Source organism: Camellia sinensis, chromosome 2, assembly GCF_055761805.1.
Source record: "Camellia sinensis isolate YWXY chromosome 2, ASM5576180v1, whole genome shotgun sequence".
NCBI lineage: Eukaryota > Viridiplantae > Streptophyta > Magnoliopsida > Ericales > Theaceae > Camellia > Camellia sinensis.
Genome location: NC_138962.1, coordinates 30,975,347 through 30,996,181, shown reverse-complemented (window position 1 = coordinate 30,996,181; position 20,835 = coordinate 30,975,347). Strand labels below are relative to the sequence as shown.

The following is a 20,835-nucleotide window of genomic DNA, read 5'->3' as shown; positions in this document are numbered from 1 at the left end:
TTATAATGTGCACTGAAAAATGTTCATTAAGTGTGTACACTAAGAATAATAAGGCCTTATTTGTCATCTCTTAAAAAAGTCAAAAAGTCACTATCATATTTAAGTCATATTATCTTATTTAAGTCATATTATTTCTCTACCACATCACTTCAAATCCAATTCATACCTAACTCATATTTTATAAAAAATTAAAAAATATATTTATTTAGATCATCACAAACTATTCCCAAATATGTAGAAATACAATTATCCCCATTTTTTTACTTTACGCTATCAAACTAAAAATTAATAAAACATACTCTTCTAAAATTTTTTAGAGTAGTGCTAGAGAGCTCGAATTGAGCCCCCGAATTCCCCTAATTACGAAACGACGTCGTTTCATCGTTTGATTTTTTTTTTTTTTTCAATCAGAAAATCAGAATCAGACGCAGAAAGAAGGAAGAGAAGAAGAAAGAAGAAGAAAGAAAGAAGAAAAAAGAAGAAAAGAAGGCAAGGGCGGAGGAAGAAGGCAGACGCGGACGCTCGGCCGGAATGCGACGATCGGCGGAGCTCGACGATCGGACGAACTCGACGATCGGCCGCTCGGCCGGAATGCAGGGGCCATTTGTGTGTGTGTCTCCCTCTTCTCTCTTCTCTCTCTCTCTCCTCTCCGCTCTCCCTCTCTCTCTCTCCCTCTCCCTCTCCCTCTCCCTCTCCCTCTCCCTCATCCCCTGCGTTTGAGCTCGAAAAATGGTCGACAATGGAAGAAAAAAAAGAAAAAAAAGAAAAAAGAAAACCTAATGCCCAAAACGACGTCATTTTGGGCATTAGAGAGATTCGGGGGAACAATGTTTCGAGCTCCCAAACATTATCCAATTTTTTAATATAACCTTTTGGCTTCATTTGCAAAGTATTTACTTTTAAGTTTTTTTTATTATTTTAATAAATTATTTTAATTTTTATGTTTGAGAAAATGGGTTAGATTTTTTTATTTGGTTATTGTATTGAAAAATGTATCTGAAATTATGTTGGGATGAAAAATGACGAAATTGTCCCTGGGGAGAACTAAATCATTTTTCAACCCAAAAAACAAATGCTGACGTGGCACTGTTTGGGAAGCACAGGTCAAACAGTGTTTGAGAAGCACTATTTGCGAGAGATAAGAGAGATATAACAAATTTGTGATGGGACTGCCGAGCTGGTTTGTTAGTCATAATTTTAAAAGGCACAATCGTCACTTTACCTTCTGTCTTGCACAACCCTCAACCCACGTGCCTTATCTCAGCTACAATAAAGGCTTTTAGGCATGGTTTAGTAAAGCTCCGTTTGAGAAATTTGAGGTTAAAAAATCAGTTTGAGAAAGGTTTTTGATTTTTTTAATTTTTTTAATTTTTTTTTGAGAGAAAGAAGACAATAATTATAAGTTAGATGTAGTGTTTTGTCTTGTCTTGTTAGACTAAAAAATTTATTTTATTTTTTGTGATTATTTTAGTAAAAAAAAAACCTCTAAACCAATTTCTCAAACGGAGCTTAAGTGAGTTAGTTTTTTGATTTTTTTATTATTTTAGTCTGAAGTTAAAAAGTTTAGTTTGGAAAGAATTTTTAGTTTTTTTAACTTTTTTGTGAGAGAAAAAATGTAATAATTATGAGTTAGATATAATATTTTATCTTATTAAATTAAAAAATTTATTTTATTTTTTATAACTATTTTAACCAAAAAAATCCCAAACCCTTCTCCCAAACCATGCCTTAAGCTTTTTTTATTGAATGAGGCTAAAATAGCCGCTGGCCTCCCTTTCCAAACAACGCCTTATGTCTCAATTTGACAAAACCAAAAAAAAAAAAACACACACACACACACACACACACACACACACACACACACACACACACACACACACACACACACATATATATATATATATAAAAGAGCATCTTTCTAATGTTTATTCTTTTTTTATGATTAAATTTAAATAAAGATTTAAGTTAAAAACTTTATTCAACACCAAGTATTCTAATACTAAATTTTTTATTATTACCAAATAATCGGCCAATTAGAAGAATATCCGGTGGTCATAAGGCATAGTATAATTTTTTTTTTAAATTTTTCTCAATCCGATCATCCACTTGGTTGTCTAATCTATCGTCCACCCAATAGTCTGTCTAGTTATCAATTTGATCGTTCACCAATGATCATCTACAATATTTAATAAAAGGTTAAATATTTCTTTAATTTGATTAAAAAAAATAGGGTTATCTTCATTTAATACTAATTTGGTGAAACGGTTAGAATACTGTTTTTATTAAATTTAAATTTGATAAAAGATTTGAGTCTAGGTTGAAAATAGTCTAATATGCATCTGTCATATTTATCATGAAAATATCTTTTAAAGATCTGTCGTAACTATTACATGTACATATTTTATGCACATTTTTCATATATTTTGTTAACAAAATAGAGATGTGAGAATCGAAAATGACTGGTAGTTCGAATAAAGTGGCCCGATTTTGGCTCGAATTCGAATTCCAAGATAGAGACAGAGGAGAAAGAGGGAGAGAAGAGGGAGAGAAGAGAAAGAGGAGGAGAGAGGGAGAAAGAGAGAGGAAGAGAGGAGATCGTCGCAGCACCATCGCCGTCGCTTCGCCTCCGCCGATCGTCGCAGCACCAGAGATCATCGTAGCACCACCGCCGTCGCCTCCGACCCTGCCTCCGCCTCCTCCTCCCCCTGTGATTATGCCCCCTCTAGTCCTCCTCCTTCTTCCTCCTCCTCCTTCTCCTTCCTCCTTCTCCTTCCTTCTCTTCTCCTTCTTTTCTTCTCCACCCTTCTTCTTCTTCTTCTTCCTTTTGCAACAAAAACACAGGGGAAAAAAAAAACAAAATTCGAGCCAAACTCTTTCGAGCTACGTAGTAGCGCCGTATAAGAATTTGATGAAAAACTTTCAAAAGATAAAAAGTATATTATATTATTTTTTAATTTGAAGGAATAAAGTGAAAAACGGAGCAGGGTAAGGTGTAATTTGTACAGACCGTTTCTATTATTTCTAGAGCGAGAGATGGTTGTGGTGCGAGGAGGTGATGTGAAAGGTCTAAATGGCTCATTGTCGTAGGGCTAGGCATCTGACCTGCGAAAGTTATCCAATCTAAACCTATTTAGGGTCCGTTTGGGAAGATGGTTTGTGGCTAAAATAGTCACAAAAGACAAAATAGGTTATTTTAGTCACAATAAACAAAATATCACATTTAACCTATAATCATTACACTCTTTTCTCACAAAAAACTCAAAAAAACTAAAAAGTCAAAAAGTCATTCTCAAACCAAGTTTTTTAACCCGGGTTAAAATAGCCAAAAAAGTCAAAAAGTCAAAAAACCAACCCACTTCCCAAACCAACCCTTAGGCGATTTCACAGAATTGTTATCGGATGTGGTTTAGAATTTTTCTATTTTGTGGATTGTGAGCGAATCGTGGGTTTTACTAGTATTCGCACTCACTAGCCCGCATCTGTATAATTTTTTTTTTTTAATAAATCTGGACCATCAGATTTTCTTACAATTGCAAGTGTGTAATCCTAATCTTCTTTTCTCTTATTCACTTTAATTTGATTATCAAACTTGTATGCTCTAATATTATAACATTATAATTATATCATACACTGCCTTATTTAAAATATTTATTATTCAATTGAAACTTTTTTAATTTTTTACAAATTTAGTTATGTGATTTTTTTTATGTTAGTTTTTATTTAATTTTCATTATATTTTTTTGTGATCTAGTTTTAATGGAAGATAGTGTTGAATCTCATGCAATAAAAAAAATATTTAAAAAATGAGAAAAAACAAGCCAAAAAATAAATTTTTAAAGAAAAAATACTCAATTCGTAATTCACCCCGCAACTACCTCCACATCCACAAACTCTATTTGCACAAGCCACAGCTCGCATTGTGAGTGATTGTAAGTTAAAATTTTTTCAAATCACAAATATGCAGGTGAGTTTAAATCACAAATTAAACTGTTAAAATTGATCCGCGAATACCAGTAGACGTCGGTGTAGTGCGTGAAAACTTAACACCAAAATCAACTTATAGATTTTGAGGTGATGTTTTTCAAAATTGATTGTTTTAATAATTTCACAATTTTTTATAAAAATTGTATAAAAAAATAAAATAATAATGTAATAATTGTCTTTTTAGTTAAAAATTTATAGTTTGTTTAATTCATTGAAATAAAATAGAATAGGATGAAATAATAATTTTAATCCTTTGACCATTTCCTTTAAATAATAAAACAATAATTTTATTTATAATATATTTGTCATTATTTTTGTTAAAATCTAATTCATTTCAATAAATCACACACTACCTAACTTCCCAAACAGGGAAATAGCAATGAAAACGGATCAAACTTCAACAACTAGATTATATGGATATTTTGATTTACAGTCTAACAAATAAAATGGGGGATTTTAAAAGAATAAAAAAAAATAAAAATGGGGATCTTTTGTGAGCAAGGATCCCCTCCTTGACTCCCTACTTGATGGGCCAATAGACCCAATTTTAATAATTTGAACCGTTTATATTTTAGAATTTGTCATGTACATCATACCTGTAAAAAATTAAATTGATCGAAATCAGAAGAACTAAAAACCGTTTATTAAAAAAATTTAATAAATAGTTTTTTTGTTTAATAAAACTTTTAATTCACGTGATTTTTGATATCTGATCGACTTGATTTTTTACAAGTATCATATACATGATAAATTTTAAAATTTGAACAGTTCGAATCATCAAAATTAGACTCAAAAGTCGGCCCAATGGCCCATTAAGTAAGAAATTAAGTAGGGGAGTCAAGGAGGGGTTCTTTGCTCATCTTTGTAGTGGAGATCGGCTTATTTTGAAAAGTAAATTAAAATTTAATTTTTTAAATTTTTTTAAAAAAATTACATGAAAATAATAGAGAAGTAATGTAACTTAAAAAAGTCAAAAAAATTAATTTTTAATCATATTGTCAAAATAGACTGTCGTGGTGTATTTTGTAGAAAAAAATGATGTGATTTTTGCTAATTTTAAAAATAAAAAATAAAATCGTTTGCATTACAAAGAATGCATTACAAGAAATTCGGACTCTAATAAATAACAATAATTGATCGAGACTTAAATATTATGTATTTAGTCTGTTAAAATATATTTTATTAATTTATTAATTTGTATAATTTTATAGTTTTGTGTAATTTTGTGTATTTGTATATATTTTACGTTAATTATATATTTGATTTTAATGATGTCTAAAACATTATAAAATAAATTGTAATTTTTAATATACATATTTTATATTCTTTGATACAAAATATTATCGGATAAAATATATATTATTATATAATATATTTGTTATAAATATCGATTAAATAAATTTTATTATGCATCATATATTTTTTTAACAGAAAAATTAGTATGTAACTTTTAAAATTCGGTTAAACTTATTGTGCAAATACTATGGGTCTGTTTGGTAACGTTTACGTTTTCAGTTTATATTTACAAAAATTTTATAAACTGGTTTTTGTTTATTTTTAGAAAAACATAAATTACAAACGCGTTTGGTAATTGACAAAATGTTTAAAAAATTTTAAAAATGTAAAAAAGAGTGAGAAATGGCAAGTGGTGGCAAGTGGCGGCGAAAGACGGTGGTAGAAAGTGGTGACGGTGGGTGGTGGTGGTGGGTGGGTGGGTGGGTGACGGTGACGGGTGGTAACGAGTGGGTGGTGGTGGTGATGGTGGGTGGCGGTGGCAGGTGAGTGGTGGCGGTGGGTGGGTGGGTGACAGTGGCGGGTGGTGGATGGTAGCGAGTGGGTGGTGATGGCAGGTGGTAGGTGGTGGCGGCAGGTGGGTGGCGGATAGCGGGTGGTGGATGGTGATGGTGGGTGACTGGATAAGTGACGGTAGCGGGTGGTGGGTGGTAGCGAGTGGGTGGTGGTGGTGGTGGTAGTAGTGGGTGGTGGGTGGTGGTGGTAGGTGGGTGGCGGATGGCGGGTGGTGACGGGTAGGTAGTAGGTGGTGATGGTGGGTAGGTGGGTGAGGGTGGTGGGTGGTAGTGAGTGAGTGGTGGTGGTGGCGAGTGGTGGTGGCAGGTGGGTGAGGGATGGCGGGTGATGGTGGGTGGTGGCGGGTAGGTGGCGGGTGGTGGTGGTGGTGGATGGGTGGGTGACGGTGGCGGGTGGTAGGTGTTAGCAAGTGGGTGGTGGTGGTGATGGTGGTGGGTGGTGGTGGCAGGTGGGTGGCGGGTGGGTGGTGGGTGATGGTGGTGGTGGTGGTGGTGGGTGGTGGTGGCGGGTGAGTGGCAGATGACTGGTGGTAGTGGGTGGCTGGTAGTAGCAAGTGGGTGGTGAGTGGTGGTGGCAAGTAGGTGGCGGGTGGTGGGTGGCTGGTAGTAGTAAGTGGGTGGTGAGTGGCGGTGGCAAGTAGGTGGCGGGTGGTGCGGCAGGCGATGGATGGTAGTGGCGGGTGGATAGTAGGTGGGTGGTGGTGGTGGCGATTGTGGCGAGGGATGGGTGGTGGTGGCGAGTGGGTGGCAGGTGGGTAGTGGTTAGTGGCTGGTGGTGGCAGGTGGGTGGTGTGTGGTGGTGGCGGAAGACGGTGGTGGAAAATGGTGGCTGGTGGTGGCTAGTGTTGGGTGGTAAAAAAAAAATTGAAAATTCAAAATGGAAACACATTTTTTGTGTTTTTATTTTTTGGCCAAATTTATAAACTGAGATCACTGATTTATAAATCAAAAATTTTACCAAACAAATTTTTATTTAAATTTTTAAAATTTTTATAAATATAAATAAAAAATTAAAAATATAAGTGTTACCAAACGATACCTAAAGGTTACCAAACCGCACCTATACACTTTTTGAAAATTAGTAAGTTACTGTGCAAATACTACTCATCAAAAATGACTTCGGTTTATATTTTCAAACGTCGCAGCAATTTTTGAAAAAAAGCTTGCCCAAAGTCCAAGAAAAAAAAAATCTTCTTCACATGATTCGAAGAGGATTTTTGGTATAAAAGAAAGTGTTTGTGTGGGGAATAGGAGGAGAAAAAATTTGTGTATTTAAGCTTCCGTTTGAGAAGTAGGTTGGTTTTTTAATTTTTTAATTTATTTATTTATTTTAATTTGGGTTTAAAAAATTTGATTTGAGAAAGATTTTTTAGTTTTTTGAATTTTTTAAAAAAAGAGTATAATGATTATGAATTAGATGTAATATTTTATTTTTTGTGCCTAAAATAGCCATTTTAGCCGTTCCCAAACAATGCCAAAGAGTCTTATTTTTTTATCACATTTTCATTCTATTTTTCATATTCAGATTTCAAATTTTCTAAGTGATATTATTTTCTTTATTTTTATATTTTTATCTCTCCTTTTTAAGAGATAATCTTTATAAAAAAAAGGTTGAAGTACCTCTAATTTTCATTAATTGTTTTGTGAGAAAATCTATAAAAAAAGACATTTATTATTGAATAAGGCTCAACAGATAAAGTAAGATCTATGTAAAATTTATAAGCTTGGTAAAATTTTAGTGGTATATTGATTTGTTTAATAGTGAAAAAATTCTTAAAGATAATCCTTGAAAAGTGAGCGTAGATTCCTATAAATTGCTATGTTTGATTTGTTTAATAGTGAAAAAATTCTTAAAGATAATCCTTGAAAAGTGGACGTAGACTCCTATAAATTGCTATGTTTGATTTTAAGTTTTTTTTAATAATTTAATTCATCTCCTCTTGATTGCCTACCTAGATATAAATAATAATATTTTATATATTATATTATATTTATTACAAAATAAAAAAGAAAAATAGAAAAAGAAAAAGAGAGCCGCTCGGCTGGCAACCACTCCTGACTTTCTTAACCTAAAGATGCAGATTGCATGAAAAAAAAGAAAAAGAAAAAGAAAAAGGAGGACAGAAAATCAGTGGTGCTATATATACTAATTAATATACTAATTAGTGTATCAGTATTAGTTATTATATTATTATTGATCATACTTATTAATCACATTATAAATTTTAAAAACCTTTTAAATCATATCACATCATCAATTGATATTTAAATTAATATATCAATTAATACATATAACATTATTCAAAGAAAATAAGTGGCGATAATAATGTTGAGGGATGATGTGGGTGTATGCAGCGGCGGAGTCACGTGAGAACGAGGGATCCCATGTTCTCTTGAATTTTTTATTTATTTTTAGGTATATACACTACAAAAAAAATTATACTTTGGACGATTAAATTTTTAATTGCCAAAAATTATATTTTTAGTCGCTAGTCGCTAAAAGATTTTTCCTACTAAATAGTTTGGTTGCCAACTTCGTCGCGAAAAGACGGTCGGCGAACGTATTGGCAACTAAAAAAATTTTAGTCGCCGAAAGTCATAAATTGGCGACTAAACAAGTAGTCGCCAAAAGTAAAATGTATTAGTGACAAAAAAAACTTTAGTCACTGAAAGGCTAAATTGGTGATTAATTTTTTAGTCACTAAAAGCTTATAATTAAATTTAACATCACATTTTCAGCTACTAAAATTTTTGTTGCCAAAACTTAATTTATTTTTATTTTTTTAGCTACTAAATCATTAGTCACCTAAAGTCTTTTTTTTAAATGGCTACTAAATGTTTAGTCACCAAAAGGTTTGTTTTCATTTAATTCTTTTTTTAGCTACCAACTATTTAATCACTAAAAATATTTAATTCTATTTTTGATTACCAATTGTTTAGTTGCCAAAAATATCATTTTATATTTTTTTTATTTTAATTAATTTATCCACAACCTGTATCTATCCCACGCAACTTGTAACAGGTATACAAACAAAACAATACATACATATGATCATCAATTTCACAACACGTATTTCACCTACAACCATAAAAAAAGAGAACAACTTTGAATGTCAAATTTTATATAAACCAAGTATATTCCAACTGAAAATAATAATTTCATATAGAATAAAAAATAGTACAAAAACCATGTCATCCGTAGACAAAAAAGGAATATCTACAATTCCATGCCAAAAATATCTGTAAAAAAAAAAAAATCATTAGTATTGACCGAATAGCATTGGCATATTTGAAATTATAAAAGAAATTTATATAATGCAAAATCTTTGCATTAACCTTATGGGTCTTCACAAGCAAATAGCACCAAAAAGATAGAGATGTCAAAACCCTCTTGTACATGTCTGTCTGTGAGTTCCTTTTTAACCTCTTCAGTCTTAGGCTATTAAAAAAATTCACAAAATAGTGAGATTCACATAAAATTACAGTTTTCACCCACTTTATAATATGGCATTCACTAAAATAATATTCCAAAAATTAATACCCACTTTCAAGTGAAAGTGACTAACTGAAATTAAAACTTGGTCTTTTACAGCTCAAATGAACCTATAGTTATGATTTTCCTCAAATGTTCCACACTAAGAATGACCAAATTTAAGCTAAGCAATATGCAAGACATTTTTCTTCAGAATATATGTACACATAAAAACTAGAGAGCGTTGGTGTGCCTAAAAACAAGTAAACCTCAGTTTTTGCTAGTCTTTATGCAACCAACACATATCCAAACTGTGTTAAAAAAAAGGGCTATGCACTGGGGAACAGTAGCTACAATGACTAATCTTAATTCTTCTGTGTGCCAAAATCCTTCTCACTATTGCAGAGCTCAAGCTGAAAGGCATAGAAAACCAAGAGAAGGATGACCACTATGACCATTTTGGTTCAAGATGGTGAATAAATCATCTGAGTGGCCCAGTCATATTTTGCACAATGGGCACCGAGCACCCAAGTTGAGTATCAAGCACTATGGTTGCGTGTGAGTGAATTTCTGACCACACTGCCAACTCAGTATTCAGCTGGAGAGCACTGGCAGAATAGATGGCACCTGAGTAACCTACAACAGAAAGAAGAGATTTCGGCGGTGGTTCGTTTACCCAGGGCTACTCCGATGATCAAGTCAGTTATTTCTCAAAGATAGATCAAGTGCTAAAATCACTGTTTAAAATATAAATCGCGTACCTTAGACCCATGGGGGTGCCCCTCTTTTATAGTTAACCCAATCTTAGTCCCAATAGAAGCCTAGCTTCAATGGACTTTAGCTCAATACTTATCTTGGACTCTTTAATGGATAAAGATAAACTCCTTAAGAGCTTTATCCTTATCTAGGCTGAGGTCCTTCCTCATTCTAGGACTCTAGTCCTTTATTCGCTTATCTCAGATTTCGATATCTTCGGAGATAACCTCGGCCTAGCCGAGATCACCTCGGCGTCACGACCAGGACATGTGGCACCTCGGCTGACACGTCGACGTCACCTTGGTCACGTGCTGGTACTCAGAAAATATATCCCCACAACTGCCCCCTAGGTTCTATTACCTCGGCATCCTGAGGTGATGGAACTTATATCAGTATTTTCCTCTATAACGCCGGCTAAGCTTACTTCTTAATTCATTGCTGAAGTAAGAACTCGTTGGCTTAGTGTGACCAAGACCCACAGTCTGCTTCCATCAATGCCTCAAAACCATTAACCAGGATTTGTTCAAGTTTCTCAACCGAGATCATCCTCCAAGCCGAGGTACTGCTCCATGAAATCAAGAATTCCAAGAGCTTTATCACGCGTATGAGCTGTCACGCATGACTTTTCAACAGTTCTTGCCACGCGTCTCTCTCTCTTTGGGCTGTACCCGACACGCACCACTAAGTCGAATTGCTCTTGTGTGCACCATGTGATACGTACGTCGTTTTAGGCACATTAATTGCCTTTTGCCGCCGTTTTTGTGTTTAGACAAAACTTCCTTTCCTCTTTCCGTCTCTTCACTTTACATCACCGTTTCTGAAGCTTTTCCTCTCTCTAACTTTTTCTCCTAAGTTTGCCATTGTCACTCCTGTGAAGCTTTCTACAATTACTTCCGTTCACTCTCCTCCGGCAAGGATTTTTGCTGCACTTTTCTGGTCGCTGCCATTGTCCGATCTCAGCGACTCTAATTTCCCCTTGTAAGTCACTGTTCCTTCGTTTCGATTTTTATTCTTCCTCAAACTGTTATATCTGTATACTATAATTGCAATGTTGTTCATTTTTGTCTTTTTTTAATCTAACCATGTATTCTGAGCATATTTTCCTCATAATTTTGGCTTTTGCCCAAACCGTTATTTAATATACACATAATACCCACATATTTGTTCATTCTGCCACTGTTCTTGGCCTTGCACCCTAGCACACACTCTGTCACAGTGTCGTTGATGATTCACCCCTATTCTTGATTCTGAATCATTGTTGTTGTTTCTGTTTGCCGTGTTTTTTCTAGATTTTTGCCTTCAATCTTCGTTTCCATAGATCTAGGTTTGGGATTTGTTTATAGAACCTACAATTTCTAAGAAGAACTGAGATGATCCCCAAAAATTCTTACCCCAGCTCACTTTTAGGTTTTTGCCGAGGTCACTATAACCCCTACAAAACACCTTCTTTTTGAAATCCAACTCATTCGAGTTAAACCGACGTTATGGGTATGTGGAAGCGTAGGGTAGACACCCTGACTAAGTTAGAACACTTTAGGCAGAAGTTTGACATCCCGGTCGACGTTCATCTGAGGTTGGCTGGGGAGGATGACTCCATCATGCCCACAATTGATTCTATGCCCTTCCCCGTTGTAGCTGTCATTGAGTGCGAACTTAGGTCCCACTAGACATTCTCTTCTGTGAGATAATCTATTACTATAAATTGAACCCAATGCAGCTTGCCATCAACTCCTACCGAGTCATAAATGGTATAATAGCCTTAGCCAAACAAGAGAATGCTAGGGTTACCTTAGCTGACATCCAATACTGCTACACCATGTGTGGCCTCAAAAACGAGAAATGCTATATTTACTACCTAAAATCGAGGTCCACAGAGTACAAAATTGTTGCCAACCTCCCAGACTCCAACAAGGGAGCCGGAGATGATTACTTCATTATCTCGGGGAATTGAGAGTTCGCTCCAAATGAGGACCTCCACCTCTACCCTCTTCCTCGAACAATTTTTGTAGAGGATAATGGTAAGAGCCCAGTGTTTATACTTACTTTGTCTTTAAAGTCTTCAATGTTTTGTTTGTTCTAATATTTGTTTTTCTTGCAGCTCTTCCCCAACTAGAAAAGGTTTTCGTAAGTCCTTTTTTCCCAACAAGGGTTTGAATAAGCTATTGGATTTGCCAATCCACAAGCGTAGAGCCCCTTTGGCACTCAATTGTATCCCAACCTACAAATCGGTACTCCCTGACATCCCAAAGAGAAAGAAAAGCCAATCTCCCCCTTTTGCCACAACTCCTCCAACAGCGTCCTCATCTAGGCCAGATCAAGGATCAACCTCAGATCCAGCAGAGCAACCATCCACCTCAGCTCCACAACTAATCCCACCATCTCAACGCCGTCGACGTCGACGAACTATTTTTGCTACTAAGATGGGCCGCCAGAAAACAGTTGCTAAAGACCTCTTGGCTGACATTCCATCCACCGTAGACGCCCAACCAGCGCAATCCCAGCCTCCACCAAAGTCAAAGCCAAAAAGAATAAAGAAGGCTCAGCCAAATGCAACGGTGACTCAGATTGATACTGAGGACACCTTGCTAATTTCAAAATTGGCTGAGAGTGATAAGTCTCATTCTGCTGCCTAGAAGAGGGCCGCCGAGGCCCAACCCTTCGAATCCACTAGATCAAAGAGGCCGAGGTCATCTTCTGCGACCACCTCGGGGCCATTAACATGACTCCCCCTGGGCCCCGCCAATTACAATTGACGACAAGCCGGTTAAGGCTGATGATAGTGCCAACAACATTAAGGTCGGCGTTGTCCTTTCCATCGCCTTACTGTTGCCCGAAGATCTTAATCGTAATGCTTAGATGAGCATACGAAAATTTTGCTCTAATGCTGCAGCATTCTGTTCAAGTAAGTTCTATACACTTGATATTTTCCTCTCTTGCTTATAAAATTTTCTAATAACTTCTGCTTTGTCTATTTTTCTTCAGGCGATCCAGCACGCCCACTCCTTCTCAATGCAATCCTTTGAGACAAGGAAGGAGTTGGCCGACAAGACTAGAGAGGTCGCTAGTCTGCAGAAGGCCAGCAAAAGGGCTGAGGCAAAAATGAAAACCTTGGTAGACCAGGCCGAGGCTGCTGTTAAAGCCAAAGACGTGGTTGAGGAAAACGCAGATACTGCTGATGCCATAAATAAGATTCTTGAGGCCCAAAAAAAAGAGGCCGAAGAAAAGACGGTCGAGGCCTAGAAAAACTCCAAGATGCCTTGGCCACCAAAGAGGCCGAAATCAAGGCCGCCGATGAGAAGGCATACAATAAGGGGGTGGCCGATGTCACGGCGGACTACGAGAAACAGGTGAAGCAGGCATGTTACAAAGGTTTCACCCTTGGTTGGATGGCTGTACTAAAAAAGCTTGAAGTCCCTGAGGACTCCTCCCTCAGGAATATCGACGTCCTCGCCCTGCCATCCCTCCCAACTCCAAGCCAATCCAACGACGATTCTGAGTCTGAAGAGGAAGCTTTGGTAAGGAAGTTAAAGGAAGCTGCTGGGGCCAAGTCCCCTACTGCAAATGAGCAAGTCCTGGACTTGACTCAGAATGAGGAGGGTGAGAAGGTTCCCAAAGATGCTACTCCTAAGAAGGCATCATCAGACGCGCCCGTAGCCGACAAGAGCCTCGACCAAACCCTTCAAGAAATAGATGCCGAGCTCGCAGCTGAGAAGGCCGCCGAGATGTCTTCTCAGCAGTCTTCTGAACTCCAGACCCAACCTCTTCAAGATGCTGAAGAGCCTTAGTTTTGATGTGTTTTCTTTTGCTTCTGGTATTTTGTACTTTTGTTTTTCTTCGAAACAATGTAAGCTCTCCATGTGGCCGACATTCTATCTTTTGACTGTAAATACAACTTTCTCTTTTGAATGCTTGTATGTTTGTCTTTTTTATACTGTCTTGTATGATTCTATACTTAGAATAATTTGGATGTCTTCAATGTACACCTTAACTATGTAATCTTCTCGGGGTGAAATACCTCAGTTTATACCCACCAACGGTCTACATTGGCAAGTACATAAGTACTTATTTTAATACAACCTTTAACTTGTAAATTTTGTTACAAATTTCAACAAGTGTTTCGTTTAACTTCAACTTGTAAATTTTTCTCAAATTTCAACAAGTGTTAAACATGATCTCGGTTTAACTTCAACTTGTAAATTTTTCACAAATTTCAACAAGTGTTAAGTTTAACTTCAACTTGTAAATTTTTCTCAAATTTCAACAAGTGTTAAACATTGTGGGGAAGTGGTTTGGAAATACTTTTCGGATCCTGGGAGACGCTAGCGATCCTCAGCTAGTCACCTGAAAAGATACAAGCACTCCGGTCGGGGGTGCCGGAATTAGCACTCCGACGGACAAGTTAGTTCAGACACTCAGGATAGCTTACTTTCTAAGTCTTTGTGAAGTGATTTTTACATACCTTTCTATAACCGTTGTTCCTGTATTTATACCTGTTCTTTTTGATCCTCGGGGCCAGGGCTTACTTTTTTTATCATTGCCCTTTCTTTCATTCGGAGCTACTGATCTCCGTCTATTCGGCTTTACTCACGTATTCGGCGTCCTGGTCATGCAATGTGAAGCCGGATAGTATCTAATTTCTGGAGCGCGCATCTTTTGACTCTTCTATTTATTCGGCTCCCACAATTGCCCCTCCAAGCATTTCACCGACGATAGTTGGCCGGAGTGCTTGGTTTTGAATTCCTAAAAGTCGGAGCCAAAATTCGGTGGTTGGCCTCATCCTTCCGCGGACATCTAAGCGCGCCTCTTTCGATTGTCGTGTCGATTCCCTGCCCCCTCGTACGTGTCTATTTATTGTGATTTAAAATTTCAAGGTCCTTTCCAGTATATATTTTATGATGCTTATCGCTGGATTGCCTTCTGGATCGTCCCCGAAACTCTCCTCCGATATCCTCTTCGTCCTTTGTAAGTTCTCTCCTCCCTTGCTTCGAGGACTCTTTCTGGTTTATTCCTTCCTCGGCATATTCTCATAGACTAGGATATGGCGAAACATTTAAAAGACCTCCTCTCGTCAGATCGTATTGCTGGCTTTAAACGCCATTTCTCCATTCCTGATGATGTCCGCTTGTCGCTTGTGGCAGGCGACACTCTTGATATGGAGAGGGACGATGAAACCACGATTGTCTTTCCTATTTTGTCAATTGCAGAGGGTGGAGTCCGTTTCCCCCTTTACCCATTTCTTAAGGCTGTGCTTCGCCATTGGGGTTTAATCCCTTCCCAACCTAATGTGAATTTATTTAGAGTCATAATGAGGGTTATAGCGCTCAATCGTCGCCTAAGAATTAACCTTGGCATTCCAACCATCCGACATTGTTATGCCTTGGCTAAGTCTTCTGGTCGGCACGGGCGTTTCTTCCTTAGGGCCAAGGATGTCGACCATCAGCTGATAACTATGCTTTCCAGTTCTGGAAAATGAGTTGATGATGTCATGGTTGTTGTCTAGGGTAACTGGGAATTTGGCGAAGGGGAGGGTCACGTCGACCCTATTCCTAGACGGAGGGGCGAGCCAAGTGGCTGATTGCTTTCTCGCTTTTATTATTTGTTCGTTTTTGTTGTAAAGCCTCTTTTTTGAAATGTTACGGCTTGGCTTGTGTAGGGAGAAATTTGAAGAAAGTTCTGTCTTCAACTGACGACGCCATTCTTTCGGATATCGAAGTCGTGCTCAAATATTTCGGCCGTCGAAGTCTTCAGAAACAAGGCAGGGCGGCCCACATTCTACTTCGTTACGAGCCGACATATACGACCTTCTCGGCGGCGGAAAGTGTCCCGGTTCCGGAGGGTGAAGATTCTCTCACCGCTCTCATTTTGTCTGACTTTAAAAACTTGAGGCAGGTTGGTTTTGAAGGGTCGGATTCGGAGCAGGGTGTAGCTAATGTTACCGAATCAGATCAGTCCGAAACCGAATCTGACGCGGTATTGAATTCGGTCGATCCCCCATCTGCTTCGGGCCGAGGTGATCTTTCGCTTGACGGCGTTTTTCACGGTTTAGAGGATATTTCCGCTGCAAACCCCGAAGACATGACCGGGTTAAGCCTGACAAAACTTGCCAGGAAGACGAATGCTGAAAGGTTGGCCGCGCGGCGAAGAGCGGAGGCCCTTCTGTCTGAAGCACCACCTACCACCACATCTCAATTTTCCCTGCCTGTTAGCGAATCAGAGTCCTTCCGCGTTATTGAGGTGGAGACGGTAGAAAATCGGGATGTCGAATATACCTTGATTGTGTAGGCTGGCCAAGAAGTCGAGGCAGAGAAACGCTCCGCCGAGTTTGAAGTTGGCGTAGAAGAACATGGCAAATGTCCTCGATTAGAGAGATCGGACGTGATCGTTCATTTTGTCATTCAGCCGATGATAAAAAACGTGCCGGTTTCTTTTGATGCTTCGGCGCTTAAAGATCCGGAAGTCGCATTTAGCTTGGCTACGTTCATGTCTTTGCCATCTGACAAGGAGGCTTTCCGAGTGGAAACGGATCTAGATGCGACAGCACTGGCCGTCCAATCGGCACTTTTGGTACATATTCGAACTTAGCTTCACTTAATCCAAATACTATTGAAGTTATGGTTCTAAATTCTTGTTTTACAGACCGTCAGATGGATAGCCGATATGGCCTTCGCCAGCGACGCAGTCAAACAGATTGGTCATTTACGCGAGGAAGTTGAAGCCTAGAGGAAAAGGGCCGAGGTCGAAGCTTTGAGGGCGAACAAGGAAGCCTCAAGGGCTAATGCCGAGATGGAGAAGGCTCGTTGCGCGAATCAATTGAGGTCAGATGCCGAGAAGAAGGCGGACGCGAGCGAAGATGCGCTCAAGTTGGCCCAGAAAGCGATCTCCAAACTGGAGGCTGAGTTGGCTGAAATGAAGGCGGCGAAGGAATCAGCTGACTCGGAGTCTTCCAAAGTATTCGAGGCCGAGAAAAATGCTGGACTCGCCGAGTACGTGGACCAAGTCCCCAAGTTTGAAAATCGGGGATTCAAACACGGCTGGCACAAAGCCCTTGCTGCTGCTAACGCTTGATTGATTGTGCCAATACCATATGAGCAAGTGGATGTTGAGCCATTGGAGTCTGATTCCGATGGCTGATCCAGCCGACTGACAGTTTTTAGAATGTTGCATGTATTTTTACAGTTTTAATTTAGTATTTTTCATCTTTTGCAATAGTCAGTGTTTGTTTTTTGAATGTATTTTTACGATTTTAATTTAGTATTTTTCATCTTGTAGCTTTCTGTTTGGTAACTCGAGTATATAAAATTTCCAGAGTTGTGCTCAACTAGCTAAGGAAGATGTTGTTGATGAATGTTATTGCTTTCGGTTATGGTTAGATCGGCTGCTTAGCTTAGGTATTTGGCCGATCAAATTTGCCCTCATCTTAGCCAGGACGCGAGTTTGGGAAGCCGAATGGCGTAACTTGTGGGCTGGCTGAGGCACACATTGATCGGCGCTTGCGCTTGAAAACATGGCCGACCAGATTAGTGAATCTGCCTTTGCCTTAGCCAGGGCGCGAGCTTGAGAAGCCGAATGGCGTAACTCGTGGGCTGGATGAGGCACACATTGATCGGCGCTTGCGCTTGAAAACATGGCCGACTAGATTAGTGAATCTGCTCTCGCCTTAGCCCGGGCACGAGCTTTTGAAGTTGGGAAGCCGAATGGCGGAACTCGTGGGCTGGCTGAGGCACACATTGATCGGCGCTTGCGCTTGAAAACATGGCGGACCAGATTAGTAAATCTGTCTTTACCTTAGCCAGGGCGCGAGCTTTTGGAGTTGGGAAGCCGAATGGCGGAACTCGTGGGCTGGCTGAGGCACACATTGATTGGCGCTTGCGCTTGAAAACATGGCGGACCAAGTTAGTAAATCTGCCTTTACCTTAGCCAGGGCGCGAGCTTTTGGAGTTGGGAAGCCGAATGGCGGAACTCGTGGGCTGGCTGAGGCACACATTGATCGACGCTTGCGCTTGAAAACATGGCGGACCAGATTAATAAATCTGCCCTTGCCTTAGCCAGGGCATGAGCTTTTGGAGTTGGGAAGCCGAATGGCGGAACTCGTGCGTTGGACAATTGTCATCCGACTTTTGACGTTTGGGATTACTGACGTTGCCTCGGGAGAGCTGCATACATTGAAGGATAAGTGGCGCAGGTGCACACTAGAGGCCCTACTTATTTCCATTCAAGCAACTTGGGAGGGACGAAGATTGGCTGAATTAGACGCCGCAATGAGTCACAGTAGCGAGCCTATGCGTACGGGAAGAAGAACGTCCAAGGATCTGGAAACACAGCAACCCCTTAGTCGTTGAAGCGTATCGCCCCGAAAGGACAGGCAACAACGGGGAAATTCTCCGCACCCGCAACTGAGAATCGAGCCTGATGCGACGCCACGACCGCTGAGTTTTGCGATTTTTGTGAGGAATAGACCAATGACGGAGGCAGATTCTATCATTAAAGACCCAGGTGTAGTAGTCGAGTTCGCTCGACAGATCTTCCTGCCGGAAGTCCATCAATCGATGGTCGGACGTCAAGATTTCGAAGTATTTCGAGACGGCATACATGGGGCCGTGAAAGGACTATATACTGCTCACGAAGTCGGCATGCGTCTGGGGGAAGCGCGACGTGAGAGTGAGAAAATGGACGAAAGGAATCGCAGTCTGGAGATTCACGCGGAAAACGCTAAGCGTGAGCTTCGAGAGTTGAAGAATGTTCAAACGAGCGCGTCGGTGGCAGTCGGTCAATCTAAATTGGTCGTTGAGAGAGTGACCCAACAGACCTCGGGTTATGAAAAGGGGTTTCAAGACAGCTTGAAGGTCGGGATAGAGAAGACCAAACGAGACCTTGCCGAGGAGGTCTGCCGATGTGAAAATCGTGGATTCAAGCACGACTGGATCAAGGCCCTTCAAACCGAGGAAGCTCTCGAAGCCATGGGCATTGATTCGGCCTCGCCCCTGCATCATCGCCACTATTTTCCTTATTCCGATTTCGAAATTGAGAAGAGCGACGATGAGGGCGCTGAATGAATAGACTTCGCGCCGAATAAATAGAATTTCTTTTATTTTCAACGTTTGTATTCGGTCTTGAAATGTTGTGTTTAATTAATCGTATTATTTTAACTTTCTGCCAGGGTTTGTGTTGCGTGGCGTAAATATTTAAACATGTATTGACCGGCTTGAATTAAGAACGATTCTGTGAATATGTAATCGGTCCTAAGGTGTCATGCACCGAAAGGGACTTCGAATCCAGAGACTCCGGAGACTTAATCGGCCCTAAGGTGTCATGCACCGAAAGGGGCTCCGAATCCGGAGACTTTAATTTGGCCAATCGTGATATCCATGAAGGACGCTCCGAATCCGGAGACTTAGGCCTCGTTTGGGAACAGGCTAATTTAGTAACTTTTTGGCTATTTGGCTAAAATATGAGCTAAAAAAAAAAGTATGTTTGGGATGATTTTTTGGCTTTTTACGAAAAGATGTGCAAAAAGTAGAGAGAAAAGAGAATCTTTGACTTTTTGGTATGGGTTGTTGGCTTTTTGGCTAATTTAGTAACATTTTGACTTTTTGGCTAAAATGGAGGGTTCCCAAACAAGGCCTTAATCAGCCCTAAGGTGTCATGCACCGAAAGGGGCTCTGAATCTAGAGACTTAATTTGGCCAATCGTGATATCCTCGAAGGGCGCTCCGAATTCGGAGACTTAATCGGCCCTAAGGTGTCATGCACCGAAAGGGGCCCCGAATTTGAAGACTTAATCGGCCCTAAGGTGTTATGCATCGGAAGGACGCTCTGAATCCGGAGACTTAATCGGCCCTAAGGTGTCATGCACCGAAAGGGGCTCCGAATCTGGAGACTTTAATTTGGCCAATCGTGATATCCACGAAGGGCTCTCCGAATCCGGAGACTTTAATCGGCCCTAAGGTGTCATGCACCGCAAGGGGCTCCGAATCCGGAGACTTAATCGGCCTAAGGTGTCATTCACCGAAAGGGGCTCTGAATCCGGAGACTTTAATTTGGCCAATCGTGATATCCACGAAGGGCGCTCCGAATCCGGAGACTTAATCGACCCTAAGGTGTCATGCACCGAAAGGGGCTCCGAATCCGAAGACTTTAATTTGGCCAATCGTGATATCCACGAAGGGCGCTCCGAATCCGGAGACTTAATCGGCCCTAACGTGTCATGCACCAAAAGGGGCTCCGAATCTGGAGACTTAATCGGCCCTAACGTGTCATGCACCAAAAGGGGCTCCGAATTCGGAGACTTTAATTTGGCCAATCGTGATATCCACGAAGGGCGTTCTGAATCCGGAGACTTTAATTGGCCCTAAGGTGTCATGCACAAAAAGGGGCTCCGAATCCGGAGACTTTAATCAAGGCTTGGGAGCGGGCTGGCGAAAGCAAGAAACTTTGTATTGTAAAGGTGGAACATGTACAAGTATCAAGCCCACAAGTCGAGTCAATGATAGAATTTACATAAATGTGTTGAATTCCAAGGCCGTGGCAGGCTTCTTCCTGCCATGTTTGAGAGCCGATATGCCCCTGTTCCTGCGATGGATTCTATCTGATAGGGGCCGTCCTAGTTTGGACCCAATTTTCCATCGGCCGGTCTCCGGTCGGCTGGAAGTACCTTCTTCAGGACAAGCTCTCCTGGCGTGTATCGGTGCAACTGAACTCGCTGATTATATGACTTGGTGAGCTGCTGCTGGTACCATGCCAGGGCGCGGTCCCTTCGTTCCTCAATAAGGATCAGATCCAGGGCAAGCATCATGTCGTTTCGGCCCGTGTCAAAAAC

General features: G+C 40.0%; 1 protein-coding gene across 3 annotated transcripts in view; it reads right to left on the bottom strand.

Moving 5' to 3' along the window:
* Nucleotides 1–8,894: 8,894 nt before the first annotated feature.
* LOC114288725 (transposon Ty3-I Gag-Pol polyprotein) overlaps nucleotides 8,895–20,835 on the bottom strand; it is a 31,154-nt gene continuing 19,213 nt past the window's right edge. For 2 of the 3 annotated variants that reach the window (XR_003638378.2, XR_003638379.2), the window contains exon 3: nucleotides 8,895–9,231. The gene's annotated coding sequence lies outside the window, so the exon portion shown is untranslated. The remainder of the gene's footprint in view (nucleotides 9,232–20,835) is intronic. The other variant, XR_014360753.1, reaches the window with a different exon arrangement.